The following is a 21,116-nucleotide window of genomic DNA, read 5'->3' on the forward strand; positions in this document are numbered from 1 at the left end:
TTGGGTTCACGCAGTCCGCTTCATACGACGAATCCTGTCGTGGATAAACCGGCATTTTCCCGATATTCTACACTGCTTCGCCACCTCGTCTTAAGCTTTCTTTATTCTTAACCCCCGTTTGACGCTGCTTGATGTGCAGAGGTCTGCAGGCGGGCCGGGCCACTTGCTAAACAGACGCAAGCAAGCTGGTGGGTACTCGTGAATGTGAGGGAACCTTTGAGGGCCCCACGCAGCAGCAGTACGCCAACGTGCCAACCGTGAGAATTCAAAGTTGAGGTGCCTCGCGGACTGTGAATTTGAAGCTCCCATCGAGCCACCAACAAAAGCGAAAAACATACGACACGACCCCACGGCGATGCCCGACATCCGCTTTCCTCGCACGCTCGATCCAAGTTTCTTCCTTTCACGACGCTCTCTCTCCCCCTTTCTCTGCTGTCTGCTTATCAGTGTCTTTCGAAGCGGTGTTGTCGCTCCGCTCCTTTCTTTGCCGCCTTTTTTTCCATCGCCGTCTCCTGCTATCGTTTGTTTCGCTTGGCCATGGCAGATTCACACTCACCGTTTGCCCTCTCAATTTGCTCAACCACGTCTGCCTTATCTTGCATGCACGAGGCCCAAAGCTGGCAGGCTATAAATAGCGCTGGAGGGCTAGCTCGGACCCTGTAGACGGGAGGGGGGCACAAAATAGGTGTTTGTTTTTTTCAACTTGGGATTTTAGCTAAATTTTCGCCAATGACGTGCGAATGGCAAAATATAGTACTTTAAGTAAGTTCTTAGCCCACCTGTCATGTGAGACCGTCCACTAGGCCACCATTTACCTGCACCCCGGTCATACGACGCTTTCGCACGATCTCTTGAAATTCGTATTATCGGGATTCCGCTGTATGATAAAGCGTTCGGCGTCCCCCTGTAAAAGACCAGTGCTTTGTTTCGAGACAATGCCGTAGTGGCATTCACTGAATGCATCGAGAAGGACCTCGCCTGGTCCCTGGCCGCCAAGTAATGTCGTGAAAGGCTAGGAGTCGCAGAAATTTCGACGATTTTGATTTAGCTGTACTTTGGCATAAGGCATGTGCTATGTGTGAAATCAGCTAATAGGTAAAAGTTTAAATTTACGTACAGGCTGGCTGAGTTGCCGAAATAAAATAGTGATTGGAATAAAAGCCATTATGAAGCAAGACGAACAGTTCTGACGCATACCATTGTTCTCCTCCAGCATGGAACTATATTCCCGTTTTCAGTGGTGCCGAACAACTGCATATTCCGTATTTTCGCGCGTATAACCCGCACGAAAAAATGTAAAAATTTCAGTGGCAAAGTAAGGGTACGCATAATACGCGGGGTTTTTCCTTTAGTACAGCTTCATGGCAATGCGCGTTGGGCCGTGAAGCTCCTATGCAGAAACACTGACTAAGCCTTCCATGGCAGCAATTGCACAAAACAACATACAAGTACAAGGAAGGAAAAACAAGAACAAAAACAAGAAAAAAAAAACACGCAAACAACATGGATGTAACAGAAGATGACCTTGTGTACAACAGTGAGGACTGTGGCTCAAGTGAGAGCTCTGGCGATAGAAGTGACACTGAGTGAATTATGACGTTCGCCTTGCAGTCAGTGTATTCTACTTGCTAAATATACGCTTTTTCTGTCTACTTAGTATGTGATGTGTTGCTTGCGCAGTAGATTTGGTGCAGCCTTTCCTGTATCAAATGTGCGGGCAATACGCGAGGATTTCTTTTTCTTTTCCGGGGGGCTGAAAGTGTGGGTGTGGATTATATGCAGGGGCGGGTTATAGGCACGAAAATACGGTAACAGCAGTAAAGTTCCAGAGCTTACCCCCTCGTACCGTACGCTGCTGCCCACCATCGTAAATTTGTTTTTCAAACATTTGCGACTAGAATGATGTGTCTGCTGATGCCAGGCACCGCTCCTTCATCACCCATTTGAAAGAAGGCATAGAACGAATCATCTTTCAGTGATTTGTTCAGAATCAGTCAACATCTTTCAGAACAAATCATTTTTTGGCGGCCGTGGCTGCCGCTTTTCTGATGAAGGCGAAAAGCGAAAACGCCCGTGTGTTCGAGATTTCGGCGCACGTTAAAGATCTCCATGTGGTCAAAATTAATCCGCAGCCCTCCACTAACAGCGCGTGTGGTTGAGCCTGTGTAGCGTTGATGGATTAACAAAAAAAATCTTTCAGTGTCTTGTTCACCCCTTCATGTAATGCACTTAAGGGCACAGCGTAAGGCAAAATTTAAAAAAAAAAGACTTTTTTTTTTTTGCTTTTAGGGAAGTTAAATCCCTTGTGCACATTTTTCATAATCACGCTTTTCTTAGAAAGTCTTATTTCTCACTCAAAAACAGTTTTTTCGTAAGCAAGTAGTAAGTGACCATATCCTCTTTAAAAAGGAGCCATGAAGAGAAAACACAAGTTTGGTTCCTTCAAAAGATTGCCTCGTGAGAATCATAGTGACACCACTTTTAACATAAACTTCGTTCAAATAAGCTACATAATTAGGAGAAAACGGAACAGCCATGCGACCCTCTAGCTCATTTCCCGCAACAGAACCTATGATGTCATACCAGACAGCTTTGTGATCGGCGGAGGGCGGCAAAAGCAAGCGCAAATTAGGCAGAGCTTATAAGCTTGCCGAACGAGCTAGTATTTGCGCTTAAATTTAGGGCACATTCTTTTTAAAGCCCTAAGAATAGTGGGACAAACAGTGGACGTTACAAAAGCACACGCAAACATAGAAGTACCGATGCTTATACTGCTGTTGGTACTGTGCGCACTATGCTTGGTTTAGCTGAACAGGACTGCGGGGCTTTGGTTGTTTGAGACTACACTGGCCGATTGACGCAAGCAACGATGTCTTATGTGACCATATTTGTCAAGCGAGCACCATGTTTCGCAAAACGATTGTCTCCATGAACAAAACAAGCCAGGTACAAATACGTTCACAAACAAACCAAAGACAGAAAACGGCTTGCCGCGGTGTGGTGGCGCTATCTAGGTTCACTAATGGTAAAAAAGGCCCTGTGATGTCATTGCAGACACAAAAACGCACGATTTAGTGCGAAAATCAGAATTTTAGGTTAAATTAATTAATTTCTCAGTGAATAAAGCATCGTTTGCATTCGTACAAGCAAGCGCTGGGGGCACTATAAAACACGAAATTTTTCGAATAACACAAACTTGTGCTTTGTCTTCATGGCTCCTTTAAGAATGTTCTCCATGTTTATTGTCACTTTTTTCATCAAGAAACTTCCTGGTCCAGATCAAAATGCTTTTCTGGAACCAGCTGTATTCAGAAATTGCTTAGCTACCATTGCATAGCTTATTTTTCAGTGAGGGCAATCCAAAGACTCTGTTGCACGTTTTTCCCACATTTGTCCTTCGGAGCCGCGCACGAAAAAAACGTCTTTTTTGGGCTTCACACTCAAGATTGCCACATTGGATGCTGTTCTTTCATTCTATGATGATAGCAACTCATGAGCCAGCATTTTGGAATCATTCGGATCAAAACCTGGGTGCAACATCACCATCAAGTGGCTGAAAGAGGTTGACCACAAGCGAAAATACTTTGCAAACAGAGCTGTACGGTGTGCGGGCATTCTTACTATCCTTAATCCTTGAAATTAGTACTAAGGAACAGAATAGAGTAATAGAATAACGCGCCGTCGTTATTCTCACTGCTCTCGCGCAGCACCGAACTGCCCTGCCGAGAGCCTCTGCCCACAACGGGTTTGAGAGCGAGCCACGACTCTCGCCGCGTGTGTACGTTGTCAGTCACTTCACCGGGAAGCAAAATATTTCATAGTACAGGGGTTTATTACGCGGGAAACCACGATACAAACGCTACACTGCACTACGCACCTAGCCCCTGGGGCATACAACCATCAGCGTGTGCCCAGCCCGTAGTCGGGCAGCAGTTAGCGTCCGCCGGCGTTGGCCGGCCGCAACGCTCGCTGACGTAGGGGAAGGGGGCTCTCTGTGGCCGCTACACATTTTAAGCCACTGGACTCGACCGAGCGTCATCGGCGCTCGTCTGCTGACCTTAGACTGTGCAAGCCGTCACATTGCGGACGCGGGGCAACCCACCAATGAGTGGAATATGCCCGTGGAGACTCGCCGGGCATCCTAGATAAACGCACTGACGCAAATCAAGGCATGCGCAAATCGACACGGTGGGTGCCGTGACCCACGGAAGTGGGAAACAATGGCCAATGCAAGAAATGGCCAAAAGTGGCCGAAGGGCATTTACGTACCGTACGATCGCTGCGAGTCCCAAGGGCGGTCTCCCCTGGGGAGTCTCCTGCGCGCATCCCCCGTCGCCTCGTAGGGAGAGGAGGGAGGCACGCAATGATCGCCCTCGCCCCACCAAGGAGAAGGACGTCGCTAGGGCCTCCTCGCCCCAATTTGAGGGGCTTAACCCCCACATCCCCCTCTCCTTAAATGCCCCCCTGACGGTTGGAAAGCCGGCCATCAGGTACTCATCCAAAAAGAACAATCTTAATGTAAGTAAACAAAGCTAGTGCCCACCAGCCCCTACTCCAGCCCTTAAACAAACACTGCATTCACAACGTGCGCTACAGATATTTAAGATATACATACACACCATGAACAAGGTGTGAAACAAGAAATGTACACTATAAACAATACTCTACTCACTTGGTGAGGGAACTAATGTTACGCTATACAGAGGAGGTCAACTAAGGTTGCACTACGTACACTATACTACACGAACACAGCTGTTACTTATATTACATGACCTACGGTTAATTATAATGCACTAAGAACACTTAATTACATTACATTACGTACACTTCATTACATTACACTAGATACACAGGTGTAGAAAGATACACAGAGGTGGAAATATTGCACTAAGTCCGCAAAGGGTTGCAGTGGTCATCACGGGGCTACACATTGTTCGGCAGTACGGGGCACAAAGGGGCGAAAAGATCCTCCCGCTGTCGGATCCTCACGATCGGAGCGACCATAGCCGCGAAACCAGGGTCGGCGGCCATGCGGCGCCGGCACAAAGCCGCCAGCTCTGCGTCCGATAGCTCCGCCGCTGAGGCAACGGTGGGTTTGTTGCCGATGCTCGCGGCGTCCTTCGCAGGCGGCGGATGTAGGCGACCGGACTCCTGGCTGGAAGCCAGGAGTCCGGAAGCCAGGAGTCTCCCTTCATCCCTCTGCGGAGCGACACGGCTCGACGCAACGGTGGAATCGCGCCTGCGCGTCCGCTGTTTATCTGCGCCCCTCGAGAACTCTGTGATGAGAGACTCCACGGTGAGCCTTGTGGCACCCGAAAGTGACGACAACGAACGCTGACAGCGGGAGGATCTTTTCGCCCCTTTGTGCCCCGTACTGCCGAACAATGTGTAGCCCCGTGATGACCACTGCAACCCTTTGCGGACTTAGTGCAATATTTCCACCTCTGTGTATCTTTCTACACCTGTGTATCTAGTGTAATGTAATGAAGTGTACGTAATGTAATGTAATTAAGTGTTCTTAGTGCATTATAATTAACCGTAGGTCATGTAATATAAGTAACAGCTGTGTTCGTGTAGTATAGTGTACGTAGTGCAACCTTAGTTGACCTCCTCTGTATAGCGTAACATTAGTTCCCTCACCAAGTGAGTAGAGTGTTGTTTATAGTGTACATTTCTTGTTTCACACCTTGTTCATAGTGTGTATGTATATCTTAAATATCTGTAGCGCACGTTGTGAATGCAGTGTTTGTTTAAGGGCTGGAGTAGGGGCTGGTGGGCACTAGCTTGGGCTTTGGTGGGCACTGGTGGGCACTAGGAGACCCGACTCCAGGAGTCGGGATCGGCGCTGACGAACGGGGAAGCAGCCAGAGAGAGGAGCGGCCCAAGCTTCAGCCCCACGCAAGGAAGGAGGGGGGGTTAGGCTGAGTCGAAGGCAGCCCAAGGTCAGCTCGGTCATTCAAGGTGCCCGCATTCCTGGAGACGAAAAGTAACTCTGCGCTCGGTTGTCGGCGTCCCTGGCCGCAGCCAGCTTAGCCGAAGAGGTCGCGGTGCCGGCACACACCCCAAGACATGGCATGCTCTCCACAAACACGCACCACCAGTGGGGTGTACAGTTCGGCCGAATGAAGCTGGCACACACACACACGCACTCATACATGCAGGTCTGCGGTGTTGTACGCGAGGATGGAACGCGGGGGTGGAAGCAGCCGCCGGAAGCCCACTTGTCCCCCTCGGCAAGCGCGCACACGCGTCACATTCATCAAGGCAGCAGAAGCACAAGGATTGCCGCGGCGAACGGACGACGCCTTCGGCAAAAGTTCACGCACAGGAAACGCCAAAGAAGCGTTCGCACACGCGTACACCACACTGCTTGGGCCGAGAATCCGCAACAAAACAACAGCATCCGCAGTCCCCCGCGCATCTGGCCCGCGAAAATCGTTCTAACGGCCGAGAAAACGTGGCGAACGAACCGACGGGTAGTAACTCACTCACTACACACACAAAATGAACACGCACACAACAACAGACAACGAGAGCTACCGCCAACCCCTGCAAAACGCCGCTCCCAATCTCCCCTCCCTCGTCCACACAAGGACGAGTTGGACCGCGGCGGCGACAAGAAACGAAGGGCCGAGGGAAACCAGAGTACAGACTCGCCCAAGCAAGGGGGCCATCACCCTCTCTAACCCAACGTTACTGCTCTAACCCACGTTCCGTTGCTCGCTGCGTCTGTTCGGTGGTCAGGACGTTTCCGCCTGACGGATGTGAGGGGGACTGCTGCGTCGCTTCTTTTTTTTTACCTCTTGTGTGGTTGTGTGTTTGGTGCAGTTCGGTGGAATGACGAGTGTGGTGCCTGTGTGGCTGCGCGTGTGCCTACGAGGACAGGTGCGGTGTGCTGCGTGTTTTTCCCGTGCGGCAGCGTGAGTGCGGCTTGTGATTCCCCCCGTGTGCATTGGCGGGCGGCCAGTCTCCATCCGGAGCAGCGAGGAAGCAGTCACCGCCGCAGACATTCTCCGCGCTTTGTTCACTTCCCGCCAAAAACATGGAACGTCCGGCCGGCAGCACAACGGGACGCGGCGGCACCCCAGGAAGCCGTCGTGGTGGCAGACCGTTCCGGGGGCACGGGGGCCAAAGGAGGTTCTCCCACCATCACCCCCGGGGCCCTGGGGCCGCTACGCCTGGCGCGCGGGCAGACTCGGTCTCTGGGGCCTCGGGCTCCGCACAGCAGAGCCTGGCCGCGACAACTCCGAGGCCGCCCGTGCGAACGGTGGCGACCTGGACCTGCCAGGAGGGACGGGCGGCTCCTCTCGCCTATGCATCGGGGGCTCCTTGGGGAGAGCAGCGACGGGTAGAATGGGGCCAGCTGTCCGTCCCATACCCCTTCCTCGGCCACACCATCAGCGACCACGACGCGGCTGCCGGTGGCGCCCACCCGCCACTCCCTGAGGATGCAATCTGCTGTGGCAAATGCGGCCAGGTGGTGGTGCACGCCTCACGCAGCTCCGGCCGCCTACATCCGCCGCCTGCGAAGGACGCCGCGAGCGTCGGCAACAAACCCACTGTTGCCTCAGTGGCGGAGCTATCGGACGCGGAGCTGGCGGCTTTGTGCCGGCGCCGCATGGCCGCCGACCCGGGTTTCGCGGCCATGGTCGCTCCGATCGTCCACTCGGCACCCGGGTCTGGCATCGAGACGGGGATGCAACATCCGACGCCTCCTTGAGACCCGAGCCAACCAGGCGAGTTGATCGGACGGCAAGAGAACTTTCACTAAGAACTTTCAACGGGAACCCCCCCATGTTCTATTCTTTTTTTTTCTTGTTTCATTGTCAAGCTCCGTTCCCGAAACGTCTGAGGTGCGCGCTTTTGCGGTACGCTCACAACGAGCTACTGGGTCTTTTTGAAGATCAGTCGCACTGTCACCTGGCACGGCATGAGGCGGGACATCTTCCGCTATTGCCGGTTGTGTCATGCCTGTCAGTCTGTCAAATTGCGTGGAGGGCGCCCGCCAGGGCTGATGAAACCGATTGACAGCCAGCGGCCGTGGCAAATAGCCGCCTGCGACCTTATGAGGCCTTTCCCCAGAAGCAAGCACGGCTATCAGCACCTGTTGGTAGTGGTGGACCACTTTACGAAATGGGTGGAATTGTTTCCACTGCGTAAGGTGACATCCCGGGCTGTGCTGGACAAGTTAATGGAGGTATTCACTCGCTTCGGCTTCCCAGAGCTCCTCATCATGGACAATGCCTCCTATTTTACTGCCCGACTTTTCCGTGAAACATGCTCATCCTTGCGGATCGAGCATCGTCCCACGTCGCCCTACCACCCCCAGTCCAGTTTGACAGAACGCTTCAATAGGAGTGTGAAGACAATGCTCCGGGCTTTTGCCACGAGCCAAAAGGACTGGGGCGACCACCTGAACGCGCTCGCGTTCGCTGTTCGGACAGCGGAGAGCCGTTCAACGGGATTCTTGCCCGCATTCCTCACTTTTGGGAGACACTTGGCCAACCCCCTGACCATTGTCACGCAACGCCAAGACTCGGACGAGAGCGCGCACCGGGATCGTCCCTCGTACGCGTCACAGCTCTGCGCCCAGCTCAATCTGGCCTTCGACAAGGCGCGGAAGAGCCTCGGCGTAGCCCGAGTCCAACAAAAGGCTCAGTAGGACAAGAGCCACCGTAACGTTTGCTATCAGGCCGGTGACTTCGTGCTCAAACGCAGCCACGCTCTTAGCGATGCCAGCAAGGGGTTTTCCGCTGCATTGGCTCCTAAGTGGGTTGGGCCCTACCAAGTTGAGAGGCGACTCTCACCGCTTGTGTATGAACTGAAGGATCTCCGAACGGGGAAAGCCAGTGGCCGCATTCACATTGCCGACCTGAAAGCCTACCATTGTAGGCCGGCAGAGTTGAAGCTGGGGTCTGACGACCTCGCGCCAGGGCAAACGAGCACACCCGGTGTGTTGGGTCGCTTCCGGCCCCCGCATCGGTACGCCCTCCGCCGACGCCCACAGTTGGGAAGTTGGCCGGCTTAATACCGGGCTTTTCCCGGTTGAAAGCCCTACATGCGCACATCAGCTTTCTCACAACGAGCTTTCCTCCCGAGGCAATTCCTAGTGAGGCTGTTGACCCTTTCTCCAGCCCGCTATGTAAGTGAGAGAAGGCATGTTTGTTATTGTGAATTCTTTGCTGTGTATTTGTTAGTGTTTGTGCTGCTGTGTATACATGCTTGCAGCTTTCCATGGTTAGTGCTCGTATGGTTGTGATAAGAATTGTGCACTTATTTGTCTAGTCCCAAGCATTCTGTATAGAGAAGTGTAAAAGAGACTTAGTTTTGACAGTGTTGAGGAGACGAAAAAAAACAGAAGTGCAATGGCTTTCGCCTTCACCGTGGAAGGGGGAACTCCGGGCTGTTGCTAGGCCGTCTCTGTCTCCTCCTTTGGTTCTTGGAAATTCTGAGGGTGGTTTAGTTTGTATTTTGCTTTCAGTTGCTCCGCGGCAAGGAGACGCGGGCGGCCCTCGCCACACGTGCGCAGTCACTCCGCAGAGACGAAGTAGCTCCCCAGAACATGGTTTAATTCCGGGTGATCCACGGTACAGCAACCAGCCCTGGTATTACACTCCTAGCCCTGGGGCAGAGAGGGGGGGTACCCGTCGACCGTACGCTTCTGGCCACTGAGCCCGACGCGCAGGGAGGGTAATCGGCAGCTGTTGTTCCAGTGGCGTAAGCCACCGAAACGCTGCAGGTGATGGGCCCGGCTAAGACCGGAACCGACCACCAGACTGACTGAGAAATCCAACTCCCGGTACGTTCGCTGACCTCACGGAAGTGAGAAAACGGCGGTCGCTTAGGCCGAAGCAAGCGAGCAGCGTGCGAGCACGAAGTACCTGTCAGAGTCGGCACCCAGCCAATCTCTCCTGGGTCTCACCGAAGCGCGTGCCCGCCGCCGCGAGCCCTTAGGCGGGGCCACTACGTCACGCCCCACGTGGCCCACGGACCGGCGCGCATTGGTCAACCCGTGCACCTTACAGGGAGAGGGTGCGAGGGGCCATCCTCGCCCCTCGGGGAGAGGGGATCGTGGGCTACGTGCCCGCGTAATTGGGAGTAGCCCCAATTAAGGTCCCCACAGATGGTGCACAAAATAAAGCAGAAAAACTGACTTCGATGGTTATTACAAAGCTGGTGCTTTTTTAAATAAATGGCTCCAGTGATGTTTTTGGCAAAAAACTTGAAAAAAGTATTGTTTGTCACATCTTTTACAAACATTCGTAGCCTGTACTGTAAAAAGGAAAGCCTTAGCGCTTTAATAAGTGACTCCGAGGCTGATATTGTTGCACTTACCGAGACGTGGCTGTCAAGTGAAATAGCATCGACTGAGCTATTTCAGTGCAACAAAAAGTACGTGGTGTATAGACGTGACCATCGTTGCAAGATCGGTGGTGGTGTTTTAATTGCTGTTAGTGACCATTTGGATCTTTTCTAACCATGCTTCGTTCGAATCTAGAGATTCGTTGGTCTTGCATAACTTACAATTTCAATAAATTCATATTTGGCGTTTGCTATCGGTCCCCCTCTAGTGCGGGTGGTTTTTACGAGAATCTTCATGATTGCTTGAATCAGATTGCAGTGCGTTATCCGTGTGCGCCACTTTTACTTGTCAGTGACTAATTTTTCATTAATCAAATGGGCGCATGCATGTCCCTTTGCCAATCCTGCGTCTGCCGAGGCTGCGTGTTTTCTTAATGTCTGTTCCGAATTTAGTTTATCACAGCTAGTGTGTCAACCAACACGTGTCACGCCTACAACATCATCTTTGCTTGACTTCATTTTGACGTCCTCGCCTGACATCACATCTTCCATTACGTACACGCGTGGGTTAAGTGACCACGCCGTGCTTCACTTTACTTTTTCCCTTCCTCCGAATAGAAAACCTAAGCGGCTAAAAATAATCAGGGATTATAAGAGAGCTAACTTTGAGGCTATAAACGGTGAACTTTGCGCCTTTATGGATACTTTGCTGCCATCTGGCATGTAACAAAGAAATGAAGACTTATGGTCCTCTTACAGATGTAAGGTTTTAGACTTAATTAATAAATACATACCTTTGAGGAATGTGTACAGCAACTCTAATGCTGCCTGGTATACGCGATATCTTAAAAGACTATCCAATAAGAAAGCCAAGCTCTTCCATGTTGCTAAAAAATCAAGTTCAGTGCGGTGGGCGGCTGCCTATAAGCTAGCAGCAGCATCCTACGCGAAAGCATTAAAAACGGCTAAAAGTAATTTTTTCCACTGTACCTTACCCTCCTTATAGAGAACTAACCCTAAGCGTTTTTGGACCACTATGAAGCCGAAGCAGGACTGTAACATTTGTCTGGTAGACATGTTGATAGAACCAGTTCCGAACCATTTGTGTGCCTCTGTACCTAACGATAGCTTCGCGAATTCTTTTTCTGACCCCTTTATCAGTGATTCCCCCCCCCCCCCCCCTGCAAGAGTCTAATTTTTTCCCCATGGACCCATTAACTCTTGATCCTGCTGGTATTGCAGCCATAATATCTAAACTAAAAAGGTCTTCCTGTGGTCCTGATGACATAAACTCTAAATTTCTTCAGAATACTAAAGATTACAGCTCATTTATATTGTATTTCATTTACACCAAACCTATTGACGAGACTTACTTGCCCAGGGTATGGAAGACTGGCAGGGTGGTTCCACTCTACAGGTCAGGTGACGCGCATAACCCCTCAAACCACCGTCCCATATACATTGGTTCCATCCCTTGTAAAATCCTCGAACACATAATATTCACTCATTTGGTTAACTTTCTTGAGCCCAATCAGTTTTTTTCATAATTCCCAACATAAGTTAAGAAAAAACTCTCTTGTGAAACGCAACTTATTACGTTTACCAATGACTTGCATGCATTTCTTGTCTCCTCTTTTGTAACTGACTGTGTCTTTCTGGATTTTTCCAAAGCGTTCGATAAAGTGAATCGTCAACTTCTCCTATTGAAATTGCGTAATTTGAAAATTGATCCCCAAGTCTTACAATGGATAGAAGTATTTCTTTCTAACCGAACTCAGTTTGTGTCTGCCAACCAAACTAACTCCCCTGAGGTACCTGTGCGCTCAGGTGTACCTCAGGGCTCTGTGCTAGGACCCTTACTTTTTCTGATATACATTAACGACCTGCCTAGTAATATTTCTTCTTCTATTTGCCTCTTTGCTGACGATTGTGTGCTTTATGGTCCTCTGACATTGTATGCCTATGTTGAATGCCTACAATCTGACCTTAATAATACTTCTCCTTGGTGCAAACCTTGGCATATGGAGCTCAACATAACTAAATGTAAAGTGATGAGGAGATCCCGTAATCAACTAATTTGTCCTTGATATTTTCTCAACAGTACCCCATTAGAGTCCATAGTCGAATATAAATACCTTGGTGTGCACATAACTAACAACCTCTCCTGGTGTCGACATACTAATTTTATAACATCTGAGGCTAACCGCATGCTTGGTTACATAAAGCGAAATTTTTCCTTAGCACCTTCTTCTCTCAAAAAACAGTTATATGTTACTTACGTGCGCCCCATACTAGAGTATGCTTCATCAACTTGCGATCCTGGATATACTAATCAAACTAACCAACTTGAAGCTGCACAAAACCATTCTGTGAGATTCATACTTTCTAACTATCATCGTACGGCCAGTATAACTTCTATGAAATCCAGTCTGAACCTAACTCCTCTCGCTACACGTAGAAAACTGTCCTGTCTGTGCCTATTTCAAAAAGTGTATCATAATAACCATGTACTCAAATCACGCTAAATACGACCCGCACATTTCATATCTGAACGTCTTGACCATCGTCACAAAGTTAATATCCCGCACCAAAACACTGTCACTTACTCTCATTCTTTTTTGCCGAAAACATGCCGTGAGTGGAACCACCTGCCTGCTTCATTAGCTTGCATTACTAACCCTGACCATTTCCGGGAAGCATTGTCCAATTCATATTTGCTGTAAGTTTTTTTGCGTGTAATACTGTCTAATAAGGAGTGCTTTTTCGTTTTTCGTTGTTTGTCGTTTCTTTTTTACTGTATTGTATGCTTGTGTGGATCCGCCATTACTGTGTTCTTTTACGGCGAATGATGCGCGCCGACCATTTGCTTTTCTTTTGCTCCGAGGGTGATTGCGTTTATGGCTGCGTTTATTGCATTTGCTTTACCAGGTTCTTTTTTTAACAATAGTGTATATTTTTGTGTGTACAATCGTTAAACACTTGTCGCGTGCTTTTGACATTTTTTTTTTGCTTTTATGTGAGTCCCTCCCCTCTGCAATGCTTGTATGCCCTGAGGGTAAAATAAAGAAAGAAATAAATAAATGCAATTATCTCAAAACAATGTTTTATTTATTACATAGGTACCATTATTTCCTATATCTTCCAGGACAACAAGCTGAGTTTTTTTCCCTGTCATCTGCATAACTTGTCACACCTACTGTACTTAAATTGAAAATAGACACTCAACCGTTTTTTTGTTACACAACTTTTAATAGTAAAATAATGCCAAAATTTACGTACTAACGTGCAAAAAAATATTAAAAAACAAGTTTTTTTGATGTTCTCAATTCTACTACAGTTAAAAGAGCACAAAATGTGAAAGAAAATGATACTATATATATTATGTACATACTTTTATTAGATGCCGAGAAAAATGCACCTCAAACTGGAAGTGTAGGCCTTACCCTAACTTGGCCTTTGAGGTGTAATAAATAAATTAACAGACAAAATAAATACACCGTTTGGAGCTGCAATCTTTTTAAACAATGGTAAACAATGAGTTGGAATAATATTTCTACTTTTTTTTGCAGCCTCGAGCAACTTTCGTGAGCCACAGCGAGGACAGGTGAAACGTTCATACCCGGTACATCACGCATGCTCGCTGGAGTGCTTCTCAATTAGACACTGGCACCATATTTCCCTCTGGCACAGTGTAGCCCTTTTATAACGTAACTGCTTATATAGTGCAGGCCCGGATATAACGCGGGTTATTTTGAGCACCAGTTTGCCTCGCATAGAACTCGATGCATATGTATACCGCTTAAGTGGGGACACTGGTCTTAAGACAACTTCTTTTGATTTTCAAGTAAGCTTTGTGAAACGTGTCAGTCTTGGTGCTTTTTTTCCCACTGATTTCAAATATTCTGTTCTTTTTCCAGCTGGTCAATTAGTCCCCACGATAATTGGATATAACGAGCAATTTTTGTAGGAACAATAGAGAAAACAGTGTTTGCTGTAAAACTGTAATCTTTATATTTTCCACTACTATGAACACTAGTGAACGCAAGAACCGAAGCAGTTTTTTTATGCATCGCTTGGAACTAATTTTGCAGCTCATTAAACTTTGGTGGCACCAGTGGCGAGGAACCGTTTTGAGTGCCCATTTCAGGCACCGGAGTTTAATGGGGTGTAAAATTAGTTCTAAGCGATGCATCGGAAAACTGCTTCGATTATTGCGTTCACCAGGGTTCATAGTACTGGAAAATATAAAGATTACAGTTTTACTGCTAACACTGGTTCGTCAAGTGTTCCTCCAAAAATGGCTGGTTATCTCTAATTATAAATTAGGGCATGGCCGATTTTTGCAGTGTTGGTGGGCTACTAAGGGGTCCGTTTTTCTTACTCTTTCTCTTGGGTCAGAATAGAATATTCGGCGAGTATATTATGCCTAGATATAGCTATAAAACCAGGACTCAAGAAACGATGTGGGCACATACACTGCACCGCTCCAATTATTTCGGGACCAGGCTTATATTTATTCCTTTTAGGAGCAGAAAGTTGAGGTCTAGACGTCCTAACTAGACGACCTTCGGCTAACGATTTGCTGGTTCCAGTAGGTCATCTGGGTACCAAGAAGTTCTGGGAGCAATTGTTGGCCCCAAAAGCAGCCTTTATGGTCCCAACTGCAGCCTTGTTGGTCCCAACATAAAGCCCAGCTGGTCCCAATAGCAGCCCAGTTGGGACTAACTGGAGCCTTGCTGGTCCCAACTGAAGCCCTGTTGGAACCAACAGTGACCTAGCTGGGGCCAGCAGCACCCTAGCTGGGACCAGCAGCGGCCCAGCTGGGACCGGCAGAAACCAGCAGCGGACCAGCTGGGACCAGCAGAAAGCAGCTAAAACCAGTTCAAATATTTTCTCTTGGGATACTTTCAAAAATTGAAGTTTTGTACAGCTATTGTATTATTTTAAAGCTTACTGGTAGCTGAATATAAATCGCCGTATACACACGTGTCCGCATAAGGGTATATATGTTCACGTAAGCCTGCATGTGGTAATGGGGTGACCACTGTTGTGTTTTTAGCAAAACCAAATATTATTCAAAAGTACAATACCATAAATGGCGCTTACTGACATTGGTTGTGCATAAATTGGTCCTCTAATGGCCTACTGAAGACACTCAATAAGGTCCAATTGGTTCAAGGTGAACTTCACTGGACCCCAATGGTGTCCCCCAACTGTGGCTTATTGGACATGATAAGAATGACTGTATAGCCAATGAGGTCCAATGGGACCCACGCAAGCACCCGTTACTCTTATTGTGTCTGTGTGGTGTGGCCGGTTGGACACCATTAAAGGTGTCCAACAGGATTTAGGGTAAGTTTCAATTGAGTCCAAATGGGACCCATTGTTGTGCCTTATTGGACCCTATGGTCTTTTTTGACTGCGCTGCTCCCGAGGAGAGGTGTTCTGATACCGAAAACGACGGCGGTGGGTGCCTCGAAAGTGATTTTAGAGAGCTGCCAGCAATCCCACGCGCCATTCAGAATGACACCACGGAACACAAGTCTGACGACGATGTGCAGGCTGTGGCGGACGTCACCGATGCCAAAGAAGCGAACCCTTCTAGCGGCCCTGACAACATTCCAAATTGCCGACTGCAGCCGGGCTTGTGTCAGTGTTCAGATTCACCACTGTTGCGGCACAGTGTACAACAGTGGATTTTCTCGTTTGAACGATGTTTGTAAGCTTGAAGACAGACTGGTGTACTTTATGCCGTAGAAGAGGAAGTAAGCGAATCTCGGACTTCTTCCATGTTTAATGAAGTGCGGTGGTCGTTGCGCTGTGGTTCAAATTTTCCGTGCTGTGAGGAACAAATCGGTAAGATACCGCTTGTCACGACATTGAAAAGCTCTCATTGATGGGCGGGTTTTAAAGATAAGCTTCTGATGGTCATATTTTATATTTTGAATTGTTGGTATATCAAACTATTTCGCGATCCCCTTGAAGTTTGATATGCGTGTTCGACTGTAGAAAAAAAAGGCACCCTTTTGTTCGTGTGTTCCATTTGCACACGCGTGATAACCACAAGTCTGCTTGCGTGACGCACCTCAGAAGAAAGCGAGCTGCTCCTTCTCCTGCACTTCCCCTTTCGCACGCGGTAAAGTGTTTCTATTAAAATGTTGTGCAGCTAAGCAGCTGGCCTTTCACTTTTCAAGCATTTAGAGATAGCGAGCCGGGCTTGCCTTCGGCATACCGTATTTTCGCGCGTATAACCCACCCCTGCATATAATCCGCACCCCTTCTTTCACCCGGCCGGATAAGAAAAAAAAAATCTTCGCGTACTGCCTTCACATTTGATACAGGAAAGGCTGTGCCAAAGCTACTGCTCAAGAAACACATTACTTACTATGTAGACGGTAAAAGTGTATATTTAGCAAGTAGAATACACTGAATGCAAGGCGAAAGTCACAATTCACTAACAAAATTCCGTTAGAGTGCGCTCGTCCTTGTTCTTTCTTCCTTGACCTTGTATGTTTTGGGCAATCGCTGTTATGGAAGGCTTAGTCAGTGTTACTGCGTAGCAGCTTCATGGCAAAGCGCACATTGCCGTGAAGCTGCACTAAAAGAAAAACCCCGCGTATTCGCACCCCTACTTTGGCACAAAAATTTTCGCATTTTTGGTGCGGGTTATATGCTCGAAAATACGGTAGTTAACACAAGGTGGCGTGAAAAAAAAATCCCTCTCGCGTTCTTATACTCCTGTCCCCACTCTCCTAACCCAGCCCCCTTCCCAACTCTGGAGCAGTGGGAGACTGAGCTGACCAGCCAAGGCCCAGACCACCAGAAGGCCTTGGTTTCTCGGGCCATCGAGTCGGCCCGGTCAAGAGGTATCGTGGACTAGCGACGCTTCACCACTACCCTCTTCCCTTTTCCTTTTGCTATAATAAACGTTTTCTACTACTACTACTTGTGTTGTTATCACAATGTCCCGCTGCATCCTGTCATAGACGCTAAGAAACCCAGCCACGCTCCTTCAAAACAGAAACTCGAAGGAAGTTAAAGCCGCACATACGGTTTGTAAGGCCGTACAGCAGCTTGTAAGACCCTTCAGCAATGGCTGATAGTGAAAAAAAGGACAAAATAAATACCACGCTTCTGTTTTCAAGAAGCCTTTGTAATGATAAACAATGATTCAAAAGCAGTTTGCAATGTGGTCGGATCTGCGCATGTTTTGTTGATGGTGCGGTAGTGCTTATAGTTCGGACGCTGTAACCGGTGTACACTATGAAACTCTGAGCATCTAGCCGCACATCTGGTTGTCGGGAAAGCACAGCAGACGTGAAGGCTCTCGCCCCCCTTCACTTCGTCCATTCACGTTATTCTCCTGCTCCTCAGCTGCTCCCTCTTGCCTGTTGAAAGCGAGGATGGTATGCCTTACGACCTGATCATGCTTGTTGGATTGAGCTCTATTTGGAAAGCAAGAATGGCCGCAAGGTACTCTGACATCGATGCGCGAAGCGCGAGACAGTATTTTAGAGAGGCAATGAGTGAATTCGTGGAAAATCAAAAATATGTGTCGAATTTGCCCGAATGTCTTGCAGACATGGAATCGTTGGTACACCTAAGGGACTTTTAAACACATGACGTCAACCAAAGTCAGGTTGGCGGCTGTCTGTGAATGAATGTCTGTGTTCTATATGTGCCAAAGCAGGCAATAAAGAAAAAAAAAGTCACAGACAGACAGACATACAGACAGACCAAAATTTCTGGGTTTAAGTAGCCCAAGAAAGACTGTCGTCTTTAAAAACCGTAGAGCGGCAGGCGGAATATGCTCCTTGCGTGAAATTCCGGGTACTGTGGTAACTATTTTTTCATGGGTAGGAGGCTAGGAGCATCCTGGGCAGATGCAAAGGAAGAAAGAGCTGGCGGCTGGTAATGCTGCGGCAGGAAGTCACACGCTTCAGGGACCGAACATGGCGCTAAAGGGTGATGACATTGCCTTGCGCGCCACAATCCGCAGTCGCACGTGAAGAAGCTCCTGCGTGCCGAGATCCACGGGTGACAGGCGTCGGCACACCGTCAGTGTTCCCACAGTCTAGGTAGTTTTCGGGACACCAATGCAGGTCCTCAAGATCTGTGCTTGCATGGGCTGTAAGCCTTGAGCGTTCCTTTAGAAAGAGGGACCGATACAGGGATGCTGTAGCGTACGAAGGCCACGCAGAGCGCTTCGTAGAGCCGAAGGAGAGAATTAACAGAGCAGCTGCCGGAGTTAGTGGAAAGCATGCGAATTATGCGGGCGATTGATGAGAGCTTCTCCTTGAGATGGCGGACAAGAGGTGACCAGGTTAGCGACCTGCCGATTGTCACCCCCAGAAACCTATGGTTTGGAACGTATGGGATGACATTGCCTCCAACAGTGAGCCCGTAGTGCGTGAGTTCCCGCTCCGTAAAAGCCGACGCAGCACATTTGCTTTCCGAGATTTCCAATCCTCGTGCTGCCAAGAACACTGCAATTGAGTCGATTTCTCGCTGCAGTCTCAGCCGACACCGGTTACGGCCAGAGCTCCATATGCAGATATCTGCCGCGTACAGGGAGATTTCGACCGACCGCGGCAAGCATTTCTCCAGGCCTGTAATGGAGAAGTTGAACAGCGTGGGGCTTATCACCCTGCCCTGAGGAACACTTCGGGCCACTAGGTATAGTGCTTAGTCACCGCTGTCTGTTGACATGTAGACGTATCTGTCGGAAAGGTAGTCTGATAACCATGCTTACATCCGGCCTCCTGAAGATTTCATAGCCGAGCGAATAGCTTCTTGCGCTACGCAGTCATAGGCTGATTTTATGTCCAGGAACACGGCAGTAATGATGTTGCGCCTATACTTTTCTTGATGCTGGTTGCAAGTGCGATGGCATTATCAATGCTGCTACGACCCTTCCGGAAACTAGACATCTGTGTTGGGTATACATTTCTGACTGTCAGATCCCAGTCCAAGCGATAAAGCACAATCTTCTCCATCACGCAGCTCAGGAGGGCTATGGGACGGTCGGATTGATGGCAGTTGGAATTTTCCCTTGCTTGAGAATTGGCGCAATGCGAGCGCGTTCCGTTTTGGCTCTAGACGGCCAGTTTCCCACGAGCGATTAAAAACGTTTAGGAGGCACTTTCCCCCTTTTCGCCTAAACGGGACAGGGTTGTATAAGTGACTCCGTCCGGACCTGGGCACGTAAATTTTTTGGTGGAGGCCAGTGCAGCCAACATTTCTGTCATTGAGAATGGCACGTCCATTGGAGACGACATCTCTGGAGAACCTTCACTTGGCGGCACAGGTGTCGGTGCCATGGTAATTTTCCTGCAGAAGGCGTTCGCAATGTGTAGGTCAGTCGTGTTTGTGCTGAGTGAAATGGAGTTAAATGGGTGCAGTTGAGTTGGCAGGGCCTGCAGGCTTCGAACCAGGCGCCATGCATATTATGGAAAGCGGCTTCCTCGGGTCCAGCTTCGAGCAGAAGGACTCCCTTTCGCGCTTGGCAAGCTTGGCCATATGCCTCCGGACTGCTCTCCGAGAACGCCTGGAACCTCGGATATCCTCAGGCGGTAGCGTCCGACGGGCTCGTCATTCCGCTCGTCGACGCACTGCTCGAAGCCTCTCGAACTCTGAGTCAGCAGTGCTGTATTTATGTGGCAACCTCAGCACCTTGGTGGTAAACTTACGAGCTCTCGACATTGTTTCCCCGACGGAGTCATATGAGCCCACTGAATCCGCACACGCATCTATCACAGTTGTGAATCCTTCCCAGTTTGAGCAGCGAATTACACGCTGTAAGCGGATACCCGTAAGGCCATCCACTGAAATGTTGGTCGGCACGTGGTCACTGCTATGCCCTGCAATATGTGCTGTACACCTCGTCCTAGCAAAAAGTTGCGACGAGACGACCGTGACGTCAAGGCCGCTTGAAACTTTGCCCCAGAAGAAAGTTGGCTCTCCAGTGTTGATGACGCACAGGCCACGACTTTGAGCAGTGTCAAGGATGTGCCGCCCTTTGACTGTGGTTTTAAACTGCCCCACGAGGGATGGTGAGTGTTGAAATCCCCAGTCAGGTCGCTTACATTCCTTAAAAAATAAATCTGTTAACCAGCTGCCGCACAAATAAATGAGCCAGTCCTAGTACCCCATACTTTACACGCCTGAACAGGTTGGCGCAGCTAAACCTCTTCCAGTTTTATGCTCACAGAAAACAGCAAACAATGGACGCATCTTTTTGTGCGTGAACAGTGCCACACAAAGTGACGTAGCATAGTTTGCAAAAAAATTGGTTACAATCCACGCTGTGAAGGCGGTTGTACTGCGAAGCTGTAAACTACACCCACAACCATTACCCATGCGGCGTCATTTGAATTCACACTCGTGGCTCTACAAAGAGTGAAACCAGATACTCTGCCAGCCATTACATGGGATTCGCCGGGGCGGCCTTCCGGATGCAGCTGAGAAAGAAAACGGAGAGGAGCGTCTTTCGAAGGGTTATCAGGGCGGCGGCACGCGCGACTACGGCGCCATCTCTCTCACTGCTTCCCCCCACTCTTGTTTCATGTGTCGCCTCCAAAAAGGGCCATCCGCCTCCTCAGACGCTGACTACAAACGACCGTCTGTCTTTCCGTCTCCACGTGTGGGCGTAGCTTAGTCGGCAAGCGGACAGGCTCTCACGCCCTTTCTCCATTCGATCCCAGGTTCGATACGTGGTGGTGTCAGTAGTTTGTGTAGCCTGGATGTAGCCAGTATCCAGTAGTCGCCTGGGGTGTTTGTGTAGCCAGTAGTAACCCTGAGAGTTTTCTGCTGAC

At 49.1% G+C, this 21,116-nt stretch overlaps 1 long non-coding RNA gene across 2 annotated transcripts in view; it reads left to right on the plus strand.

The window, feature by feature from the left end:
* Nucleotides 1–17,651, plus strand: part of LOC144162538 (uncharacterized) — a 52,030-nt gene extending 34,379 nt beyond the window's left edge. The window contains exons 6-7 of one of the 2 annotated variants that reach the window (XR_013320706.1): nucleotides 13,872–13,924; nucleotides 17,064–17,651. This is a non-coding gene — a long non-coding RNA (uncharacterized LOC144162538). The remainder of the gene's footprint in view (nucleotides 1–13,871; nucleotides 13,925–17,063) is intronic. The other variant, XR_013320705.1, reaches the window with a different exon arrangement.
* Nucleotides 17,652–21,116: the final 3,465 nt, after the last annotated feature.

The sequence above is a fragment of the Haemaphysalis longicornis genome, unplaced genomic scaffold (genome assembly GCF_048455015.1).
Source record: "Haemaphysalis longicornis isolate Haplotype H1 unplaced genomic scaffold, Haemaphysalis longicornis Haplotype H1 scaffold_12, whole genome shotgun sequence".
NCBI lineage: Eukaryota > Metazoa > Arthropoda > Arachnida > Ixodida > Ixodidae > Haemaphysalis > Haemaphysalis longicornis.